Genomic DNA, 18,616 nt, shown 5'->3' on the forward strand with positions numbered 1-18,616 from the left:
AAAAACACCAATTTTGGCTACAAACATCCATTTTCTACCAACTTTGACCAAAAACACCAACTTTGGCTACAAACATCCATTTTCTACTAACTTTGACCAAAAACACCAACTTTGGCTACAAACATCTTGTTTCTACCAACTTTGACCAAAAACACCAACTTTGGCTACAAACATCTAGTTTCTACCAACTTTAACCAAAAACACCAACTTTGGCTACAAACATCTAGTTTCTACTAACTTTGACCAAAAACACCAACTTTGGCTACAAACATCCATTTTCTACCAACTTTGACCAAAAACACCAACTTTGGCTACAAATATCCATTTTCTACTAACTTTGACCAAAAACACCAACTTTGGCTACAAACATCTTGTTTCTACCAACTTTGACCAAAAACACCAACTTTGGCTACAAACATCTAGTTTCTACCAACTTTAACCAAAAACACCAACTTTGGCTACAAACATCTAGTTTCTACCAACTTTGACCAAAAACACCAACTTTGGCTACAAACATCCATTTTCTACCAACTTTGACCAAAAACACCAACTTTGGCTACAAACATCCATTTTCTACTAACTTTGACCAAAAACACCAACTTTGGCTACAAACATCCATTTTCTACCAACTTTGACCAAAAACACCAACTTTGGCTACAAACATCCATTTTCTACTAACTTTGACCAAAAACACCAACTTTGGCTACAAACATCTTGTTTCTACCAACTTTGACCAAAAACACCAACTTTGGCTACAAACATCTAGTTTCTACCAACTTTAACCAAAAACACCAACTTTGGCTACAAACATCTAGTTTCTACCAACTTTAACCAAAAACACCAACTTTGGCTACAAACATCCATTTTCTACCAACTTTGACCAAAAACACCAACTTTGGCTACAAACATCCATTTTCTACTAACTTTGACCAAAAACACCAACTTTGGCTACAAACATCTAGTTTCTACCAACTTTAACCAAAAACACCAACTTTGGCTACAAACATCTAGTTTCTACCAACTTTGACCAAAAACACCAACTTTGGCTACAAACATCCATTTTCTACTAACTTTGACCAAAAACACCAATTTTGGCTACAAACATCCATTTTCTACCAACTTTAACCAAAAACACCAATTTTGGCTACAAACATCCATTTTCTACCAACTTTGACCAAAAACACCAACTTTGGCTACAAACATCCATTTTCTACTAACTTTGACCAAAAACACCAACTTTGGCTACAAACATCCATTTTCTACCAACTTTGACCAAAAACACCAACTTTGGCTACAAACATCCATTTTCTACTAACTTTGACCAAAAACACCAACTTTGGCTACAAACATCTAGTTTCTACCAACTTTAACCAAAAACACCAACTTTGGCTACAAACATCTAGTTTCTACCAACTTTGACCAAAAACACCAACTTTGGCTACAAACATCCATTTTCTACTAACTTTGACCAAAATCATCAACTTTGGCTACAAACATCCATTTTCTACCAACTTTAACCAAAATCATCAACTTTGGCTACAAACATCCATTTTCTACCAACTTTGACCAAAAACACCAACTTTGGCTACAAACATCCATTTTCTACTAACTTTGACCAAAAACACCAACTTTGGCTACAAACATCTTGTTTCTACCAACTTTGACCAAAAACACCAACTTTGGCTACAAACATCTAGTTTCTACCAACTTTAACCAAAAACACCAACTTTGGCTACAAACATCTAGTTTCTACTAACTTTGACCAAAAACACCAACTTTGGCTACAAACATCCATTTTCTACCAACTTTGACCAAAAACACCAACTTTGGCTACAAACATCCATTTTCTACTAACTTTGACCAAAAACACCAACTTTGGCTACAAACATCCATTTTCTACCAACTTTGACCAAAAACACCAACTTTGGCTACAAACATCCATTTTCTACTAACTTTGACCAAAAACACCAACTTTGGCTACAAACATCTTGTTTCTACCAACTTTGACCAAAAACACCAACTTTGGCTACAAACATCTAGTTTCTACCAACTTTAACCAAAAACACCAACTTTGGCTACAAACATCTAGTTTCTACCAACTTTAACCAAAAACACCAACTTTGGCTACAAACATCCATTTTCTACCAACTTTGACCAAAAACACCAACTTTGGCTACAAATATCCATTTTCTACTAACTTTGACCAAAAACACCAACTTTGGCTACAAACATCTTGTTTCTACCAACTTTGACCAAAAACACCAACTTTGGCTACAAACATCTAGTTTCTACCAACTTTAACCAAAAACACCAACTTTGGCTATAAACATCTAGTTTCTACCAACTTTGACCAAAAACACCAACTTTGGCTACAAACATCCATTTTCTACCAACTTTGACCAAAAACACCAACTTTGGCTACAAACATCCATTTTCTACTAACTTTGACCAAAAACACCAACTTTGGCTACAAACATCCATTTTCTACCAACTTTGACCAAAAACACCAACTTTGGCTACAAACATCCATTTTCTACTAACTTTGACCAAAAACACCAACTTTGGCTACAAACATCTTGTTTCTACCAACTTTGACCAAAAACACCAACTTTGGCTACAAACATCTAGTTTCTACCAACTTTGACCAAAAACACCAACTTTGGCTACAAACATCTAGTTTCTACCAACTTTAACCAAAAACACCAATTTTGGCTACAAACATCCATTTTCTACCAACTTTGACCAAAAACACCAACTTTGGCTACAAACATCCATTTTCTACTAACTTTGACCAAAAACACCAACTTTGGCTACAAACATCTAGTTTCTACCAACTTTAACCAAAAACACCAACTTTGGCTACAAACATCCATTTTCTACCAACTTTGACCAAAAACACCAACTTTGGCTACAAACATCCATTTTCTACTAACTTTGACCAAAAACACCAACTTTGGCTACAAACATCTAGTTTCTACTAACATTGACCAAAACCATCAACTTTGGTCACAAACATCTAGTTTCTACTAACTTTGACCAAAACCATCAGCTACATCCGCGTATGTAGAATGTGTGCGAGAATGTGTGCGATGCTATTGGCCGCAAACAATGTTCCTCTCTGTTTGCCACAACATTTTTTACTATTTCCAATGTTTTTACCTGCATTGAAACAGGTGGTTGAAAATGTTATGCACAGGTATTTTTATATCCGAAAAATAATCTGTTCAGTGCCCTTCTTCAAAAGAACGAATTGATGGACAAATTGAAATACATCTGAGCACATCGACGTAAAACAACTTATTATAGCTAATGAACAGATCTATCCAAATCTCTGTTACAATTGAAGATCCATTGGAAACTGACCGAGTTATGGCAGGTGACAGAAAAAGCTTAGGTCGCGAATAACTTTTTTGTCCGACATCGGAGCACATGGTCGTGGAAGACTTTTAGCTTGCATTCATTGAGATCTATCCAAATCACAAAGAAAATCCAAAATCGGTTGATAAATGACTGAGATATGGGCAAAAAAAAAGAAGTTGAAATGCGAACCGCGAGAAATCAGCCTGAAGGTAGGCAATTCGTATAAGCCATTCAATGAATTAGAAGTTACTTTTTCGAATAACATTTGACACGGACAACTTAGCACATCGGCGTAGAATAACTTTTGGTAGCTTATGAGAAGATCTATCCATATCTGTGTTACAATTGAAGATCCATTGGAAACTGACCGAGTTATGGCAGGTGACAGAAAAAGCTTAGGTCGCGAATAACTTTTTTGTCCGACATCGGAGCACATAACCGTGTACACTTTTAGCTTGCATTCATTGAGATCTATCCAAATCACAAAAAAAATCCAAAATCGGTTGATAAATGACTGAGATATGGGCAAAAAAGAGAAGTTGAAATGCGAACCGCGAGAAAACAGCCTGAAGGTAGCCAATTCGTATAAGCCATTCAATGAATTAGAAGTTACTTTTTCGAATAACTTTTTCCACAGACATCTTAGCACATCGACGTAGAACAACTTATGGTAGCTAATGAGCAGATCTATCCAAATCTGTGTTACAATTGAAGATCCATTGGAAACTGACCGAGTTATAAGCATCCAAAGTGGCAAAATGAGAAATTTTTGTTTGAAAAACCAAGAAAAATTTAAGTCTTTGTATCTCGAATAACATTTGACACAGACAACTTAGCACATCGGCGTAGAATAACTTTTGGTAGCTTATGAGAAGATCTATCCATATCTGTGTTACAATTGAAGATCCATTGGAAACTGACCGAGTTATAAGCATCCAAAGTGGCAAAATGAGAAATTTTTTTTGGAAAAACCGAGAAAATTTTAAGTCTTTGTATCTCGAAAAACATTTGACACACACAACTTAGCGCATCGGCGTAGAATAACTTTTTGTAGCTTATGAGAAGATCTATCCATATCTGTGTTACAATTGAAGATCCATTGGAAACTTACCGAGTTATAAGCATCCAAAGTGGCAAAATGAGAATTTTTTTTTGGAAAAACCGAGAAAATTTTAAGTCTTTGTATCTCGAATAACATTTGACACAGACAACTTAGCACATCGGCATAGAATAACTTTTGGTAGCTTATGAGAAGATCTATCCATATCTGTGTTACAATTGAAGATCAATTGGAAACTGACCGAGTTATAAGCATCCAAAGTGACAAAATGAGTATTCACGAAAGCGCCAGGCGCACTTGGTCGGGTTTTTGGTCCAACTTGCACCATTTTTGGCCCGTATTTGCCCCATAGCTCCGCCGGTATCCAAGATATCGCCACACTTTCTTCTGGTCATGGCTAGATGGCACTTGTGGCTAGATTTCTTCCATGCACCACTAATCGCTACCATGTCTGTGGCCGGAGCTATTCGACGAACAACCATCGCATTTACCTAGGTACTTTTTCGGGTTTTTGGTCTAACTTGCACCATTTTTGGCCCGTATTTGCCCCATAGCTCCGCCGGTATCCAATATATCGCCACACTTTTTTCTGGCCATGGCTAGACGGCACTTGTGGCTAGATTTCTTCCATACATCACTAATCGCTACCATGTCTGTGGCCGGAGCTATTCGACGAACAACCATCGCATTTACCTAGGTACTTTCTCGGGTTTTTGGTCCAACTTGCACCATTTTTGGCCCGTATTTGCCCCATAGCTCCGCCGGTATCCAAGATATCGCCACACTTTCTTCTGGCCATAGCTAGATGGCACTTGTGGCTAGATTTCTTCCATGCACCACTAATCGCTACCATGTCTGTGGCCGGAGCTATTCACGAAAGCGCCTCGCGCACTTGGTCGGGATTTTGGTCCAACTTGCACCATTTTTGGCCCGTATTTGCCCCATAGCTCCGCCGGTATCCAAGATATCGCCACACTTTCTTCTGGCCATGGCTAGATGGCACTTGTGGCTAGATTTCTTCCATGCACCACTAATCGCTACCATGTCTGTGGCCGGAGCTATTCGACGAACAACCATCGCATTTACCTAGGTACTTTCTCGGGTTTTTGGTCCAACTTGCACCATTTTTGGCCCGTATTTGCCCCATAGCTCCGCCGGTATCCAATATATCGCCACACTTTTTTCTGTCCATGGCTAGACGGCACTTGTGGCTAGATTTCTTCCATACATCACTAATCGCTACCATGTCTGTGGCCGGAGCTATTCGACGAACAACCATCGCATTTACCTAGGTACTTTTTCGGGTTTTTGGTCTAACTTGCACCATTTTTGGCCCGTATTTGCCCCATAGCTCCGCCGGTATCCAAGATATCGCCACACTTTCTTCTGGCCATGGCTAGATGGCACTTGTGGCTAGATTTCTTCCATGCACTACTAATCGCTACCATGTCTGTGGCCGGAGCTATTCACGAAAGCGCCTCGCGCATTTGGTCGGGTTTTTGGTCCAACTTGCACCATTTTTGGCCCGTATTTGCCCCATAGCTCCGCCGGTATCCAAGATATCGCCACACTTTCTTCTGGCCATGGCTAGATGGCACTTGTGGCTAGATTTCTTCCATGCACCACTAATCGCTACCATGTCTGTGGCCGGAGCTATTCGACGAACAACCATCGCATTTACCTAGGTACTTTTTCGGGTTTTTGGTCTAACTTGCACCATTTTTGGCCCGTATTTGCCCCATAGCTCCGCCGGTATCCAATATATCGCCACACTTTCTTCTGGCCATGGCTAGACGGCACTTGTGGCTAGATTTCTTCCATACATCACTAATCGCTACCATGTCTGTGGCCGGAGCTATTCGACGAACAACCATCGCATTTACCTAGGTACTTTTTCGGGTTTTTGGTCTAACTTGCACCATTTTTGGCCCGTATTTGCCCCATAGCTCCGCCGGTATCCAAGATATCGCCACACTTTCTTCTGGCCATGGCTAGATGGCACTTGTGGCTAGATTTCTTCCATGCACCACTAATCGCTACCATGTCTGTGGCCGGAGCTATTCACGAAAGCGCCTCGCGCACTTGGTCGGGTTTTTGGTCCAACTTGCACCAATTTTGGCCCGTATTTGCCCCATAGCTCCGCCGGTATCCAAGATATCGCCACACTTTCTTCTGGCCATGGCTAGATGGCACTTGTGGCTAGATTTCTTCCAAGCACCACTAATCGCTACCATGTCTGTGGCCGGAGCTATTCGACGAACAACCATCGCATTTACCTAGGTACTTTTTCGGGTTTTTGGTCTAACTTGCACCATTTTTGGCCCGTATTTGCCCCATAGCTCCGCCGGTATCCAAGATATCGCCACACTTTTTTCTGTCCATGGCTAGACGGCACTTGTGGCTAGATTTCTTCCATGCACCACTAATCGCTACCATGTCTGTGGCCGGAGCTATTCACGAAAGCGCCTCGCGCACTTGGTCGGGTTTTTGGTCCAACTTGCACCATTTTTGGCCCGTATTTGCCCCATAGCTCCGCCGGTATCCAAGATATCGCCACACTTTCTTCTGGCCATGGCTAGATGGCACTTGTGGCTAGATTTCTTCCATGCACCACTAATCGCTACCATGTCTGTGGCCGGAGCTATTCGACGAACAACCATCGCATTTACCTAGGTACTTTTTCGGGTTTTTGGTCTAACTTGCACCATTTTTGGCCCGTATTTGCCCCATAGCTCCGCCGGTATCCAAGATATCGCCACACTTTTTTCTGTCCATGGCTAGACGGCACTTGTGGCTAGATTTCTTCCATACATCACTAATCGCTACCATGTCTGTGGCCGGAGCTATTCACGAAAGCGCCTCGCGCACTTGGTCGGGTTTTTGGTCTAACTTGCACCATTTTTGGCCCGTATTTGCCCCATAGCTCCGCCGGTATCCAAGATATCGCCACACTTTCTTCTGGTCATGGCTAGATGGCACTTGTGGCTAGATTTCTTCCATGCACCACTAATCGCTACCATGTCTGTGGCCGGAGCTATTCGACGAACAACCATCGCATTTACCTAGGTACTTTTTCGGGTTTTTGGTCTAACTTGCACCATTTTTGGCCCGTATTTGCCCCATAGCTCCGCCGGTATCCAATATATCGCCACACTTTTTTCTGGCCATGGCTAGACGGCACTTGTGGCTAGATTTCTTCCATACATCACTAATCGCTACCATGTCTGTGGCCGGAGCTATTCGACGAACAACCATCGCATTTACCTAGGTACTTTTTCGGGTTTTTGGTCTAACTTGCACCATTTTTGGCCCGTATTTGCCCCATAGCTCCGCCGGTATCCAAGATATCGCCACACTTTCTTCTGGCCATGGCTAGATGGCACTTGTGGCTAGATTTCTTCCATGCACCACTAATCGCTACCATGTCTGTGGCCGGAGCTATTCACGAAAGCGCCTCGCGCACTTGGTCGGGTTTTTGGTCCAACTTGCACCAATTTTGGCCCGTATTTGCCCCATAGCTCCGCCGGTATCCAAGATATCGCCACACTTTCTTCTGGCCATGGCTAGATGGCACTTGTGGCTAGATTTCTTCCAAGCACCACTAATCGCTACCATGTCTGTGGCCGGAGCTATTCGACGAACAACCATCGCATTTACCTAGGTACTTTTTCGGGTTTTTGGTCTAACTTGCACCATTTTTGGCCCGTATTTGCCCCATAGCTCCGCCGGTATCCAAGATATCGCCACACTTTTTTCTGTCCATGGCTAGACGGCACTTGTGGCTAGATTTCTTCCATGCACCACTAATCGCTACCATGTCTGTGGCCGGAGCTATTCACGAAAGCGCCTCGCGCACTTGGTCGGGTTTTTGGTCCAACTTGCACCATTTTTGGCCCGTATTTGCCCCATAGCTCCGCCGGTATCCAAGATATCGCCACACTTTCTTCTGGCCATGGCTAGATGGCACTTGTGGCTAGATTTCTTCCATGCACCACTAATCGCTACCATGTCTGTGGCCGGAGCTATTCGACGAACAACCATCGCATTTACCTAGGTACTTTTTCGGGTTTTTGGTCCAACTTGCACCATTTTTAGCTTATAAGCTTATGAGAAGATCTATCCATATCTGTGTTACAATTGAAGATCCATTGGAAACTGACCGAGTTATAAGCATGCAAAGTGGCAAAATGAGAAATTTTTTTTTTTTGAAAAACCGAGAAAATTTTAAGTCTTTGTATCTCGAATAACATTTGACACAGACAACTTAGCACATCGGCGTAGAATAACTTTTGGTAGTTTATAAGCAGATCTATCCATATCTGTTTTACAATTGAAGATCCATTGGAAACTGACCGAGTTATAAGCATGCAAGTGACAAAATGAGGATTTTTTTGTAAAAATCGAGAAAATCTTTTATAAAAGAAAAAATAAGAATCGAGAAAATAAGATTTTAAAAACATTAAATGTACTGGAAAGAAGTTTTCATTCCTACCGACAACAATTAAAGCGCAGCGGAATACAATTCGTTTATTTCTTTCATCACATTGCTTACATTCGGACCCAATCGGCTCAATCGTCCTTCAATTGCTTGGTATGTGATAATATGTGAAATTATCATGCACATTAACGATATCGTACACCGGAACGTTCCGGTGTAAAATACAATTCAATTTTAATGCCATGCGGAAAATGTGCCGAACTTGTCCGCTACACCTAATGAAAGCTTTATATTGTACCCAAACGAAAGCTTTACATCAAAAGCTCTGTGATGCGAGAGCTTTTCCATATGCATTGGAACCATTTGGAAAGCTTTACCGCCATTTGCATTGGGTGTGTAGTAAAAGTGATGTCAGTAAAAATGTCATCGCAGATTCATAACGTAATAATGTCGAATTATGCATATATTTTCGGCTCAACTGTCATTTATTGGGTTTGTTGACAATAATATATGCAATTGTGTGTGCACATAAATTTTTTTACCCATACGCGGAACCTTCCGGCGTAAATTGCAATTCAATTTAAGCCAATGTTTTAAATTGCATTTTGATTTCATCTTCATTACAGTATTCTACTTATTATGTGTGGAAGTGTGTGATACAATTAAATATACATTTAACAAATCGTGAAGTTTTCTGCAAGAATATGTGCAAAACTGTTTGTAATGGCAACCGTTCAAAATATGGGCGTGCGGTTTTTTTTTATTTAATTACATTAAATTGTATTTTATCAAATGAGCCCATTCAGGTGTTCCACCACTCTCTGTTGCTCTCTCGCACTGATTGATCGAATCGTTCCCATGCGAAAGAATGGGAAGAAAAGGTTTGATTTAATTTTTGTTAGTACTGTTTTAAATCGGATTTTGGTCGGCTGTTATAATCATTGATTGTGGAAAATTGGTTGAAATAAAGTTTGATAGAAAAGAAATAATTTAATTTAATTTATTATAATTTAATTTATGATAAATTAATTTATTTTATTTTAATTTAATTTAATTTAATTCCATAACATTTCATTTCATTTCATATCATTTCATATCATTTCATATCATTTCATATCATTTCATATCATTTCATATCATTTCATATCATTTCATATCATTTCATATCATTTCATATCATTTCATATCATTTCATATCATTTCATATCATTTCATATCATTTCATGTCATTTCATGTCATTTCTTGTCGTTTCATGTCATTTCATGTCATTTCATGCACAGCAATATCGCGCGCGCGCAAGCATGCTCACTCCCACAGCAACAGCTAATCGAACATATGGCACCACCCCCACCCACAAAAAACCACACCGGCAACAGCTGTTGATACGGTGCGCGCTCCGTTTGCCTTAGCGCGGTATCGATGTGAAAAAAAGGGAAGCAAAGGTTTGATTTATTTTTTGTTAATACTGTTATAAATCGGATTTTGGTCGGTTGTTATGATCATTGGTTGTGTAGAATTGATTGAAATAAAGTTTGTTAGAAATAAAATAATTTAATTTAATTTATTACAATTAATTTTCATTTTATTAAAAATGAAATAATTTAGATTAATTTAATAGAATTGAATGTAATTTAATTGCACTTTATGTCAATTCATTTCATTTCATTCAATATCACGCGCCGCAATAACGCGCGCATAACGCGCGCGCAATAACCGCACGCAACAGCTGATCGAACGTATGCCACCCACCCCCACCCACAAAAAAACAACACCGGCAACAGCTGTTGATACGGTGCGCGATCCGTTTGCCTTAGCGCAGTATCGATGTGAAAGAAAGGAAAGCAAAGGTTTGATTTATTTTTTGTTAATACTGATATAAATCGGATTTTATTCGGGTGTTATGATCATTGATTGTGTAGAATTGATTGAAATAAAGTTGAATAGAAAAAAAATAATTTAATTTAATTTAATATAATTTATTTTAATTTCCTTAAGAATGAAATAATTTAATTTAATTTAATAGAATTTAATTTAATTTAATTGCACTATATTTCAATTCATTTCATTTAATTCAATATCACGCGCCGCAATAACGCGCGCGCATAAATACGCACGCATGCAACCGCACGCAACAGCTGATCGAACATATGGCACAACCCCCACCCACAAAAAAACACACCGGCAACAGCTGTTGATACGGTGCGCGCTCCGTTTGCCTTAGCGCGGTATCGATGTGAAAGAAAGGGAAGCAAAGGTTTGATTTATTTTTTGTTAATAGTGATATAAATCGGATTTTGGTCGGCTGTTATGATCATTGATTGTGTAGAATTGATTGAAATGAAGTTGGATAGAAAAAAAATAATTTAATTTAATTTATTACAATTTATTTTAATTTTATTAAAAACGAAATAATTTAATTTAATTTAATTTTATTTTATTCAATTTAATTTAATTGCACTTTATTTCAATTCATTTCATTCAATATCACGCGCCGCAATAACGCGCGCGCATAAATACGCACGCATGCAACCGCACGCAACAGCTCATCGAACATATGGCACAACCCCCACCCACAAAAAAACACACCGGCAACAGCTGTTGATACGGTGCGCGCTCCGTTTGCCTTAGCGCGGTATCGACGTGAAAGAATGGGAAGCAAAGGTTTGATTTATTTTTTGTTAATAGTGATATAAATCGGATTTTGGTCGGCTGTTATGATCATTGATTGTGTAGAATTGATTGAAATAAAGTTTGTTAGAAAAAAAATAATTTAATTTAATTTATTACAATTTATTTTCATTTTATTAAAAATGAAATAAATTAGTTAAATTTAATAGCATTTAATTTAATTTAATTGCACTTTATTTCAATTAATTTCATTTAATTCAATATCACGCGCCGCAATAACGCGCGCGCATAAATACGCACGCATACAACCGCACGCAACAGCTGATCGAACGTATGCCATCACAACGCGACACCGTCAAGGTCAACAGCTGTTGGTACCGTGCGCGATCCGTTTGCCTTAGCGCGGTATCGATGTGAAGAAAAGGGAAGCAAAGGTTTGATTTATTTTTTGTTAATACTGTTATAAATCGTATTTTGTCGGCTGTTATGATCATTGATTGTGTAGAATTGATTGAAATGAAGTTGGATAGAAAAAAAATAATTTAATTTAATTTATTACAATTTATTTTAATTTTATTAAAAATGAAACAATTTATTTTAATTTAATAGAATTTAATTTAATTTAATTGAAGTATATTTCAATTCATTTCATTTAATTCAATATCACGCGCCGCAATAACGCGCGCGCATAAATACGCACGCATGCAACCGCACGCAACAGCTGATCGAACGTATGCCACCACAACGCGACACCGTCAACAGCTGTTGGTACCGTGCGCGCTCCGTTTGCCTTAGCGCGGTATCGATGTGAACCGTGCCGCGGTCGAGGTTGAAATGAGCTCGTCCAGGTGGGTTTCCCCCACTCTCGCGTTTTCTCCCGCGCACTAATTGGTCGAAGCGTTCCCATACCGAAGAGAGGGAATGGCAAATGTTGGCTGAATTGTAAATGGTATGTCTGAAATCGGATATCCGCTTTTATAGAAATTAATATTTATTTTATTTAAAATTAATTACACTAAATGAAATTAATTTCACTGCAATGCACATAAGTTAGGTTAAATAGAATGTATGAAGGTGGTTTGAAATTATTTAATGTAAAATGTTAATAAATGTATTCATTTATTTAATTAATTATTGGAATTATAGTGAAGTGTATTAAATTGCATAAAATGAAATAATTGTTTAAATTTATTTATTCAATGAAGTGTTATGAAATGTGAAGAATGTAGTGTAATTTATATTGTTTTTTAATTTATTAAAAACCTAATGTAAACTTTTTTAATTACATTCAATGTAATGCAATGTAATTAAATTTCAATAAATTTAATTTAATTTAATTTAATTAATTTTAATTTATTTCAATTTATTTTAATTTACTTTAATTTAATTGAATTTAATTTAATGTAATTATACTTTTATTAAATTTAATTTTAATTTAATTTAATTTAATATAATTGAATTTATTTGAATTTAATTCAATTTATTTTATTTCAATTTAATTTAATTTAATTAAGTTTAATATAATTTAATTTAATTCCATAAGATTTCATTTCATGTCATTTCATGCACAGCAATATCGCGCGCTCGCGCATGCGCACTCGCACAGCAACAGCTGATCGACCGTATACCACCCCCACCGAAAATAAACATCACCGGCAACCGTCTCTTTTTTATCGTGCGCGCTCCTTCCCGCCTTAGCGCGGTATCGATGTGAACCGTACCACGGTCGAGGTTGAAATGAGCTCGTCCAGGTGGGTTTCCCCCACTCTCGCGCATGCGCACTCGCACAGCAACAGCTGATCGACCGTATACCACCCCCACCGAAAATAAACATCACCGGCAACCGTCTCTTTTCTATCGTGCGCGCTCCTTCCCGCGTTAGCGCGGTATCGATGTGAACCGTACCACGGTCGAGGTTGAAATGAGCTCGTCCAGGTGGGTTTCCCCCACTCTCGCGCATGCGCATGCGCACTCGCACAGCTGATCGATCGTATGCCCACCCCACCGAAAATAAACATCACCGGCAACCGTCTCTTTTTTATCGTGCGCGCTCCTTCCCGCGTTAGCGCGGTATCGATGTGAACCGTACCACGGTCGAGGTTGAAATGAGCTCGTCCAGGTGGGTTTCCCCCACTCTCGCGCACTCGCTCGCGCGCTGGCTCAAGATTGGCCCGTTCCGCGGCGTACTAATACATGCTCATAAAAAGCGTCAAACCCGTTTCTCGCTTTGCGCGCAACGTGCACAAAGCGGAGAACGGGTTCGACACCACCGGCCCTCGTGTAGCGATAGGAAAACGTTTGCCGGTGTTTGTAAATATGCGTATTTTTTGCCGGATTTGAGCGTTCTGATTGGCTTGTAACGCTAGTATGGAAACGTAAACGCCCAGCGTGACGATTCGAGCGGGATGAAGCGATCTGAAACCCCAGGCGCGGGAACGGCTCATCCGAAAAGCGTTACATTAACGAAAATATATATTAAGACTAGCTTAAACTCCGGGCCCGGTAGATTACAGGGCTACGCACGATAAGGGGATGTAAGAAGATAGGGGATGTAAGAAGATAGGGGATGTGAGAAGATAGGGGATGTAAGAAGATAGGGGATGTAAGAAGATAGGGGATGTGAGAAGATAGGGGATGTAAGTAGATAGAGGATGTGAGAAGATACTTTGACTACAAACATCTCGTTTCTACTAACATTGACCAAAAACATCAACTTTGACTACAAACTTCGAGTTTCCACCAACTTTGACCAAAAACATCAACTTTGACCGAAATCGATGGTTTTGTAGCAACTTCGACTGTATTGAGTCATTTTCAACCAACATTGACCAAAATCATCAAAATTGACCAAAATCATCAACATTGACCAAAATCGATGGTTTTGTACCAACTTCGACTGTATTGTGTCATTGTTAACCAACTTTGACCAAAATCATCAACATTGACCAAAATCGATGGTTTTGTACCAACTTCGACTGTGTTGTGTCATTGTTAACCAACATTGATGAAAACCATCAATTTTGGCTACATACATCTAGTTTCTACCAACTTTGACCAAAACCATCAATTTTGACTACAAACATCTAGTTTCTACCAACATTGATGAAAACCATCAATTTTGACTACATACATCTAGTTTCTACCAACATTGATGAAAACCATCAATTTTAACTACATACATCTAGTTTCTACCAACATTGATGAAAACCATCAATTTTGACTACAAACATCTAGTTTCTACCAACTTTGACCAAAACCATCAATTTTGACTACATACATCTAGTTTCTACCAACATTGATGAAAACCATCAATTACAACCAAAACTAACTAGTTTCTACCAACATTGATGAAAACCATCAATTTTGGCTACAAACATCTAGTTTCTACCAACTTTGGCTACAAACATCTAGTTTCTACTAACTTTGACCAAAAACATCAACTTTGGCTACAAACATCCATTTTCTACTAACTTTGACCAAAAACACCAACTTTGGCTACAAACATCCATTTTCTACTAACTTTGACCAAAAACACCAACTTTGGCTACAAACATCCATTTTCTACCAACTTTGACCAAAAACACCAACTTTGGTTACAAACATCTAGTTTCTACCAACTTTGACCAAAAACACCAACTTTGGCTACAAACATCTAGTTTCTACCAACTTTGACCAAAAACACCAACTTTGGCTACAAACATCCATTTTCTACTAACTTTGACCAAAAACACCAACTTTGGCTACAAACATCTAGTTTCTACCAACTTTGACTAAAAACACCAACTTTGGCTACAAACATCTAGTTTCTACCAACTTTGACCAAAAACACCAACTTTGGCTACAAACATCTAGTTTCTACCAACTTTGACCAAAAACACCAACTTTGGCTACAAACATCTAGTTTCTACCAACTTTGACCAAAAACACCAACTTTGGAAACAAACATCTAGTTTCTACCAACTTTGACCAAAAACACCAACTTTGGCTACAAACATCTAGTTTCTACCAACTTTGACCAAAAACACCAACTTTGGCTACAAACATCCATTTTCTACCAACTTTGACCAAAAACACCAACTTTGGCTACAAACATCTAGTTTCTACTAACTTTGACCAAAAACACCAACTTTGGCTACAAACATCTAGTTTCTACCAACTTTGACCAAAAACACCAACTTTGGCTACAAACATCCATTTTCTACCAACTTTGACCAAAAACACCAACTTTGGCTACAAACATCTAGTTTCTACCAACTTTGACCAAAAACACCAACTTTGGCTACAAACATCTAGTTTCTACTAACTTTGACCAAAAACACCAACTTTGGCTACAAACATCTAGTTTCTACCAACTTTGACTAAAAACACCAACTTTGGCTACAAACATCTAGTTTCTACCAACTTTGACCAAAAACACCAACTTTGGCTACAAACATCTAGTTTCTACCAACTTTGACCAAAAACACCAACTTTGGCTACAAACATCTAGTTTCTACCAACTTTGACCAAAAACACCAACTTTGGCTACAAACATCTAGTTTCTACCAACTTTGACCAAAAACACCAACTTTGGCTACAAACATCTAGTTTCTACCAACTTTGACCAAAAACACCAACTTTGGCTACAAACATCTAGTTTCTACCAACTTTGACCAAAAACACCAACTTTAGCTACAAACATCTAGTTTCTACTAACTTTGACCAAAAACACCAACTTTGGCTACAAACATCCATTTTCTACTAACTTTGACCAAAAACACCAACTTTGGCTACAAACATCCATTTTCTACCAACTTTGACCAAAAACACCAACTTTGGCTACAAACATCCATTTTCTACCAACTTTGACCAAAAACACCAACTTTGGCTACAAACATCCATTTTCTACCAACTTTGACCAAAAACACCAACTTTGGCTACAAACATCTAGTTTCTACCAACTTTGACCAAAAACACCAACTTTGGCTACAAACATCTAGTTTCTACTAACTTTGACCAAAAACACCAACTTTGGCTACAATCATCTAGTTTCTACCAACTTTGACCAAAAACACCAACTTTGGCTACAAACATCCATTTTCTACCAACTTTGACCAAAAACACCAACTTTGGCTACAAACATCTAGTTTCTACCAACTTTAACCAAAAACACCAACTTTGGCTACAAACATCTAGTTTCTACCAACTTTGACCAAAAACACCAACTTTGGCTATAAACATCTAGTTTCTACCAACTTTGACCAAAAACACCAACTTTGGCTACAAACATCCATTTTCTACTAACTTTGACCAAAAACACCAACTTTGGCTACAAACATCTAGTTTCTACCAACTTTGACCAAAAACACCAACTTTGGCTACAAACATCTTGTTTCTACCAACTTTGACCAAAAACACCAACTTTGGCTACAAACATCTAGTTTCTACCAACTTTGACCAAAAACACCAACTTTGACAAACATCTAGTTTCTACCAACTTTGACCAAAAACACCAACTTTGGCTACAAACATCCATTTTCTACCAACTTTGACCAAAATCATCAACTTTGGCTACAAACATCCATTTTCTACCAACTTTGACCAAAAACACCAACTTTGGCTACAAACATCTAGTTTCTACCAACTTTGACCAAAAACACCAACTTTGGCTACAAACATCCATTTTCTACTAACTTTGACCAAAAACACCAACTTTGGCTACAAACATCTAGTTTCTACCAACTTTGACCAAAAACACCAACTTTGGCTACAAACATCCATTTTCTACCAACTTTGACCAAAAACACCAACTTTGGCTACAAACATCCATTTTCTACTAACTTTGACCAAAAACACCAACTTTGGCTACAAACATCCATTTTCTACCAACTTTGACCAAAAACACCAACTTTGGCTACAAACATCCATTTTCTACTAACTTTGACCAAAAACACCAACTTTAGCTACAAACATCTAGTTTCTACTAACTTTGACCAAAAACACCAACTTTGGCTACAAACATCTAGTTTCTACCAACTTTGACCAAAAACACCAACTTTGGCTACAAACATCTAGTTTCTACCAACTTTGACCAAAAACACCAACTTTGGCTACAAACATCCATTTTCTACTAACTTTGACCAAAAACACCAACTTTGGCTACAAACATCTAGTTTCTACCAACTTTGACCAAAAACACCAACTTTGGCTACAAACATCCATTTTCTACCAACTTTGACCAAAAACACCAACTTTGGCTACAAACATCTAGTTTCTACCAACTTTAACCAAAAACACCAACTTTGGCTACAAACATCTAGTTTCTACCAACTTTGACCAAAAACACCAACTTTGGCTACAAACATCTAGTTTCTACCAACTTTGACCAAAAACACCAACTTTGGCTACAAACATCCATTTTCTACCAACTTTGACCAAAAACACCAACTTTGGCTACAAACATCCATTTTCTACTAACTTTGACCAAAAACACCAACTTTGGCTACAAACATCCATTTTCTACCAACTTTGACCAAAAACACCAACTTTGGCTACAAACATCCATTTTCTACTAACTTTGACCAAAAACACCAACTTTGGCTACAAACATCTAGTTTCTACCAACTTTGACCAAAAACACCAACTTTGGCTACAAACATCTAGTTTCTACCAACTTTAACCAAAAACACCAACTTTGGCTACAAACATCTAGTTTCTACCAACTTTGACCAAAAACACCAACTTTGGCTACAAACATCTAGTTTCTACCAACTTTGACCAAAAACACCAACTTTGGTTACAAACATCCATTTTCTACTAACTTTGACCAAAAACACCAACTTTGGCTACAAACATCTAGTTTCTACCAACTTTGACCAAAAACACCAACTTTGGCTACAAACATCTAGTTTCTACCAACTTTAACCAAAAACACCAAGTTTGGCTACAAACATCCATTTCCTACCAACTTTGACCAAAAACACCAACTTTGGCTACAAACATCCATTTTCTACCAACTTTGACCAAAAACACCAACTTTGGCTACAAACATCTAGTTTCTACCAACTTTGACCAAAAACACCAACTTTGGCTACATACATCTTGTTTCTACCAACTTTGACCAAAAACACCAACTTTGGCTACAAACATC

The 18,616-nt window shown here is 38.5% G+C and overlaps 1 long non-coding RNA gene across 1 annotated transcript in view; it reads left to right on the forward strand.

Moving 5' to 3' along the window:
* Window positions 1-42: 42 nt before the first annotated feature.
* The window catches only part of LOC125773875 (uncharacterized), a 76,681-nt gene continuing 58,107 nt past the window's right edge, over window positions 43-18,616 (forward strand). Inside the window, exon 1 of the long non-coding RNA XR_007420437.1 lies at window positions 43-3,741. This is a non-coding gene — a long non-coding RNA (uncharacterized LOC125773875). The remainder of the gene's footprint in view (window positions 3,742-18,616) is intronic.

The sequence above is a fragment of the Anopheles funestus genome, assembly GCF_943734845.2.
Source record: "Anopheles funestus chromosome X unlocalized genomic scaffold, idAnoFuneDA-416_04 X_unloc_6, whole genome shotgun sequence".
In the NCBI taxonomy this organism is placed as follows: domain Eukaryota; kingdom Metazoa; phylum Arthropoda; class Insecta; order Diptera; family Culicidae; genus Anopheles; species Anopheles funestus.